The sequence below is a fragment of the Perca flavescens genome, chromosome 3 (genome assembly GCF_004354835.1).
Source record: "Perca flavescens isolate YP-PL-M2 chromosome 3, PFLA_1.0, whole genome shotgun sequence".
Classification (NCBI taxonomy): Eukaryota; Metazoa; Chordata; class Actinopteri; order Perciformes; family Percidae; genus Perca; species Perca flavescens.
Genome location: NC_041333.1, coordinates 15,806,992 through 15,814,015, shown reverse-complemented (window position 1 = coordinate 15,814,015; position 7,024 = coordinate 15,806,992).

Here is a 7,024-nt window from a genome sequence, read left to right as displayed (position 1 = left end):
AGAGTGAGATAAAGATGCTGAAAGAAAGGCCTGCGTCTAAATAGGCTACCAATGGGCCACTCCTCCCACATTAGACGCTCCTAAAAATATTTCACTTATAAAGCCATCGGAATCAAGATCCCGTGACTCATATGACACACTAGCCTATAGACCGCCATACAAATGTAAAACCTCCTGTAAAAAATAAATGTTATTATAGGTGTTATAGAAATGTAGCCTTATATTATATATTATTATTATTATTATTATATATTATAATATAGGCTGATATGTGAAATGTAGATTTGATTTGCCTAAACAGATTGGAAGCAGGCTACATCAAAAGTAGCCTATTGCATAAACATCTACGATGTGTTGCCTTTGCCTGATTTCTTAACCACCATACGTAGCCTAGGCTATATAGGCTAAAGGTTGAATGAAAAAAGAGAGGTCTTGTGACACATAAGATCCAGGCTGCAGCTTGTTTCAGTAGCCCATATGGACTATTCAAGTCACGGATACATGACTTCATTACTCTGCCGGCTTAATGAAGCGTCCAACAAGTCCTGCCATGATGACGATCGACGGACTCGAAGCTCGGCTGGCCCTCCGAGAATGTCCAACTCCTTGGCAATCCTGCTGACTCGTCATAACTAGGGTGACCAGATTTTCTGGAGCTAAAACAGGGACACTTTGCGTGTGACCGTAGTGTGTTTGTGCACGCACACGCTTTTTAACTTGAACATGTGCCAGTCCAGGTCAGACACAGACACAGACAGTAACTTCATTATTTTGAGAGTAGGCCTAGCCTATGTCTAGGCTAGCTACTAAATGTTTACAGTATAGCCATGTGTTTAATACTGATAGTTTCCCCTCATTAAAATCACATCATAGACTATGCAGTTGCTGTTTAGCCTACCCTACGCCCACAACTGGCAGTTAGTTTCCACTTATAAAATCACATCGTCTGCAGGCGCTATTTACTCCTACAACGCTGTCTAACCCAGTCTCACGGCAATTTTGAAGACTTTCGTGATGGGGTCACGTTTCGCCGACTAATGTATTTCAATCAACTCCCGTGAGACTGGGTTGCTGTCTCATGCTGTGGGCGTAAACAGAGAGAGAGACAGAGTAATTGGACAAATATGAGAGAGATGTTCATCACACAGCTTCTGACTGTGATTGTACGTTTCTGATTCATGTATGGTGACCTAAAGGTTAAAGAAGCGATATTGTGATCGGGTGGTTCAATCCCCAGACCGACAGCATAAAATCTGGGTGGGGAAAGTGAAAGAGCAGCGCTTATCCCTCCCTCATTACCACCACTGAGGTCCCCTTGAGCAAGGCCCTTAACCCCAACCGCTCCAGTGGCCAGCAGATCAGACTGTGTTGGGCAGATTCCAGGTATGAATATGTAACTGTGTGGATGTGACAGGTCATCGTTGCAAATGTGAATTTGTTCTCAATCGACTTACCTGGTAAATAAATAAAGGTTAATTTAAAAAAATAAAAAAAGTTTTACCTTCACTAAATAGCCTAACTTGATTAAGGCATTCTAGAACAGCTTCCCCTATTCAGTAAGAGGTTGTAAGCAGGTCCCTAGTGGAAGGCCTGAAAAATATAATCAGGCCTAGGCTATACCAAAATTATATATTGCACAAATGAAATATCCCAGTCTTCAAGCAGTAGTATATTCAAAGGTTATTCGTTTGCACAAAGAAAATAAAAATAAATCAAAGAAAAAGGCCTGGTCCCATAAAGGTGCAAACTCAATTTCTCCTCTTAAAAATAAGTCAAATTAAAATGCTCAAGTTGCTCTTTTGTTTTTATGTAAAGCACTTTGAATTGCCTTGTTTCTAAAATGTGCTATATAAATAAAGCTGCCTTGCCTTGAAAAAATACGACAAAATAGGCTATAATAATAATAATAATAATAATAATAATAATAATAATAATAATAATAATAATAATAGCTTAAGGTTACATCTAAACTGCTTTAAATCTGAGGCCTACTGAAATGAATGCATCTGCGCACAAGAGGGTAGAAATGCATCCACACAGCCATTGTTCTGGGCGTGGGTTGTTTTGTCAGTGTGGCATGATGCAACAAGCAGGGGCGATTACAGGATTTTACTTGCGAGTGATTAAGATTGCCATCTCTGAAAAAAAACTCAGACTAAATAAAAAACGGTGCCATTTGCTATACCTGCCATCAAAATGGCAAACCTGTATCCAGCCTGGTTTTAATTTTTCTTTGTAAAATAATCTATAGAATAGTCTGTAAAAAATATATGCTTATTCCACATAAACTATTTAAACTCTAGAGAAACTATAAAAAAACGATTCAATTTTTAAACACAGTTTAAAACAGTAGATTGCAATGACAATTTTTTTCAATACTTTTAACAACTTTCCTAAACTCTAAGCAGTTAGCACAACATCTGTAGGCTATCCTGCATCCGGCATCCTGTAGGCTGTAGAATTAATTGTAAATTTCTTGTTGCATGCTTTCACACAAAATGTATACCGTTAACACACATTTAAAAAGCTTGAACTTGTTTTACACACAAGCTCAACCAAGACCAAAACAATGGATGTTTACTGCAAAATTTAGAAAAGCTTTCACACTATGTCAGAACAGACAGGGCAGGCGATTGCCATAGGCGACCTAGGCAATTGCCTATTGTTTATTAAACATGATCATCCTAGGGCGCCCTCTCAGCCACACGTTTACTTGTCAACCTTTCATTTAGCGACGTTTCCAGACGCTGTGACTCTACAAATCACAACATGTAAATAGGAACATGTTGGCGTTATTTTGTCACAATTGGGAGCTGTAGGATTACTGGAACCATTCACCTGCATGTTCTGTGCTAGACTACGCTACCGGTGGAGCCGTCAGACAGCCTTACAGCACGCACGGAGATACAGAAATAAAATTAAACTAATACATTTAAAAAATCCTTTTGTAAACCTAAGTGTCAGTGTCTCTATTCTTGTTTTCATAGTAGAATGAAGCACACAGAGAAGCAGTCACCATCAACTAGTCTGTATTACAGCTTTTTTCTTTTCTCCCCACAATTGATTTAGCTTCTTCAGAGTATAAATTGATCCCATGTAGCTATACACCATGCCTAGATGGTTAAAACATGTTATTTTTGTTACATGACCATTTACATCTGTGTACTTTTGGGTCAGATATCAAGAACTGATACTTGTTACTGCAAATCGCACCTAACACATGTTAGGTGCGATTGCAGTAACAATATCCGTCTTCCTCTGTGCAGAATTGCGGAAATGTGTTTATAGCTTTAATTGACAACGAAACAAGTGCATATCAGGCAGACGGCATGCCGCAGCGCATTGAGCGCTCAGAGCGCAACGATGGAAGATGTTAAAAAGAAGTTGGCCTCAGAAGATTTTAAAACCACTGAAAATGAAGGAAAGTCTACTGTGTGGAAGTATTTCCACATAGTTGTCTAGGCATATGTTAATTCTATTTCAATTATGATTGGGCCTCTTGTAGGCGCCTGTGTTAACGTGCGCTTGTTGCCCCGTGTGCGCTCACTGTGCTGATGCGCTGTTGACATTTCCGAGTGCCTTACAGTTATTTCCACACAAAAAAACGTAGCCTACATGTGTCATTAGTATGAGAAAAAAATGAGATTTTAACGGTGTCGGGCCGGGTCGGGCTCGGACATAAATGTCTTGATGCCTGTCGGACTCGAGCCGGGTTCGGTCACGGTTCTGTCGGACGCGGGCCGGGCTCGGACAGAAAAATTCGGCCCGATCCCACCCCTATAAGGGACCCTTTATTATATAACCTTAAGAGAACCTTTAGGGAACGTTCAGAGAAGGTTAGCTGAAGGTAAAAAAAAAATAACCTTAAGAGAACCTTTAGGGATGTGTCCCTATTTCTGCGTAGTTTTGTGTTTCCACCTCCGATTTAGAGCACTTCCCTAAACTGTCTCTTTCAGAGACCAGCGTCCCTAACGGGGCTCTGTGTCCGTCAGAAGGTCTGAGATCTACCGTATCAGCAGAGATCTCACGTAATGCACAGCAGAATATGGTCCAGGATTATTTTCTGAAATATAGTGACTTTATTCTTGTAATAGCTTTTTATCACTTTATTTTTCTCAAAATATCACGACTCCTCCAAACCTCAGAGAACACAGATGAGATATACTTTATTTTGAATGTGCACTGTTTTGAACATGAGCAGAAATCTTGCTCAAACACATCTGAAATATTACAGTCCAGGGGTTTATTAATTCATTAAAATGAATTCATGTATCATTCAGGTGAATAATTTTAATATGCACATTTAAGGAGGTTACTTCCTCAACAAAAGAAGCAAAACTCAATCTAGGGCAGTGGTTCTCAAACTTTTTCGGTCATTCCCCACTTTGGACAAGGCGGAATTTTCAAGCCCCACCTGCCCCCATCGGCCCAACACAATGCTAGTGAAATACGCAACAAGCTTAAACTGTTCCAAATTATTGAACAACTAGTATCAGTATAGTAACAAGTTGTATCTAAATACAAACTAACAATCTACATCCAATAACAGCAAGTTCAAAAATAAAGAAAATAAAAGTACAGCTGTGTCAAAATTTGTATCAAGTTCAAAAATAGAAAATAAATAAAAGCGCCACTTTGCAATCTGTTAAAAAAATAAAAAAATAAATCAATTTGGCAAGACAGGTCTATTTATCCCTGCATTAGTGGCTGCAATGAGCCTGTTTTGCACTGCACAATTTCTCAAACTGGGGTTGCAGGCTTGATACTGCCACTCTCAAGTCATGCTCAATGTTCAGCTGAGATCTGTACTTTGTTTTCAGTGAAGCAACAGCTGAAAAGCCCATCTCACAGAGATATGATGTAATATAATATAATCCAATAATATAAGATATATTAAACTGCATAATGAGCACTTTTACTTTTTGGTACTTTAAGTACAGTATATTTTACTTAGGACAATGTTGAATGCAGGACTTGTAACTGACAATTTGTAACTCTAAAACACTGTTTTCTATTTTTACTGAAATACATGATCTGAGTTAAGGCTTCCATCTCTAGAAATCACCAACAACAGTCGTGCATGAATAGCTGCAGCAGTGTTTAACACCGAAAACACACAGCTCAGTACAGCACAACAACTCAGGGCTCTTATAAGTTTTAAGGACAGGCAGTGACAACTTTTGTTGAGGAAGTAACCTCCTTAAATGCGCATATGACAATTATTCACCTCAATGATAAATTCATTAATTTTAATGAATTAATACACCCCTGGACTGTAATATTTCAGATGTGTTTTGAGCAAGATTTCTGCTCATGTTCAAAACTTTGTGCACATTCAAAATATATCTGTGTTCTCTGAGATTTGGAGGAGTCATGATATTTTGAGAAAAATAAAGTACCTAAAAAAAACCTATAAAATAATCTACCTGCACCATAGTCTGCTGTGCATTACGTGATTGCTGTGCTGATACGGTAGATCTCAGACCTTCGGACAGACATAGAGCCCTGTTTGGGAACGTTTAGGGAAGTGTCTGTACGCTGCTCTATGCTTTTTTCTCATTGGTTGTTGCGTTAAATCTTACCCAGATACAATAGTGCTATTTTCTGATTGGCTATTCCCTTTCTTTTTTTTTTTTGATTGCCTGATAAGTGGCAGGCTTGACTAAGAACTCCAGGGAAGACACGCTTGATTCCTGTCAGTTCCATAGTGAGAGCAGCGCACCAGAAAACTTCTGGGCGCTGCAGAATATTAAATATGTTATAAATAGTTTTTCCGCGTGAGAAATACAATGTGTGGCGGGATTGCGTGACGGTCACGCTCAATGTGTGACACTTGAGAGCCCTGGTTTCAATATAAAACCTTTGTAACGAAATCCAAGACTTTGTATACCAAATTCAAGGCTTTTAAGGCCTTAATTTGAGACGATCAAATTTAAGACCTTTTCAATGCTTTAAAGACCCCGCGGGTACCCTGACACACACACACACACACACACACACACACACACACACACACACACACACACACACACACACACACACACACACACACACACACACACACACACACACACACACACACACACGCAGTCACTCTCTAGTCTAGTGCGCGTTCTTGCTCCAGATTCTAGGAGATTTGATTTCATTTACGGGCGTCAAGGAGCCGCTATCCAGTCTCCTACTAAAAATGTAACAGCCTTACAAAATAACATGGCGAGAAAACTTTTGTTACAAAAGGTTGTTACATTTATTTAAAGCTTTTTTGCGGCAAAACAGTTAGTTCTCGTATCGCGAGAAATAGCCTACTGTAGATCAGCATACTTCACTGCATGACTTCACTGTAGTCTACTGCCAGAGATTGTGCGATCTATATACCGTTCTCTTTTAATGGGATCTACCAGGTAAGACAGGAATAGTTAGAAATCATATTTACAACATGTTTGGCTTGACCTAAAATAGTTAATGGAAATTGTGTAATGTGCAATGTACAGTGGTTTTACTAAGACCTTCTTGTTTTTTTACCGACCGGCACCGCGCAGACCCGTTATGAGAATGAATCTGCAATGCCTGACAAACAAAAAAAATAAGAATTTGTCTTGAACCCGAACCCGATTCAACCGAGCGGGCGATCAGTCAATGTTGTGAAAATGGGTTAATTAAACATGCATTGGCAAACATGAAAAAAGCACCCACTTCAGCAAAAGTTAGTTATAACGAGAGTTGGTTGCTGCAGGCATGCTAGTCTACACGTGTACACATGCACGCACATACACACAGTAAAATTATGCACATCGTATCATGCGTTGTTTCCTATCACTGTGATCTTGAGTAAACTTTGCCATAACAGTTGTAAAACTGTGTCTTAAGGGCGTATTTAAAAGCTTTCACTGACAGTCCAGATTTTATACGCAATGCTTAAGCCCATAGTAGGTAAAGTAAGTCAAATTAATTTATGAAGCACAACTTTTAACATAGCTTCACACAGCTTCACTAAATAAAGTGAAAGCTGTGCCTAAAGTTATGG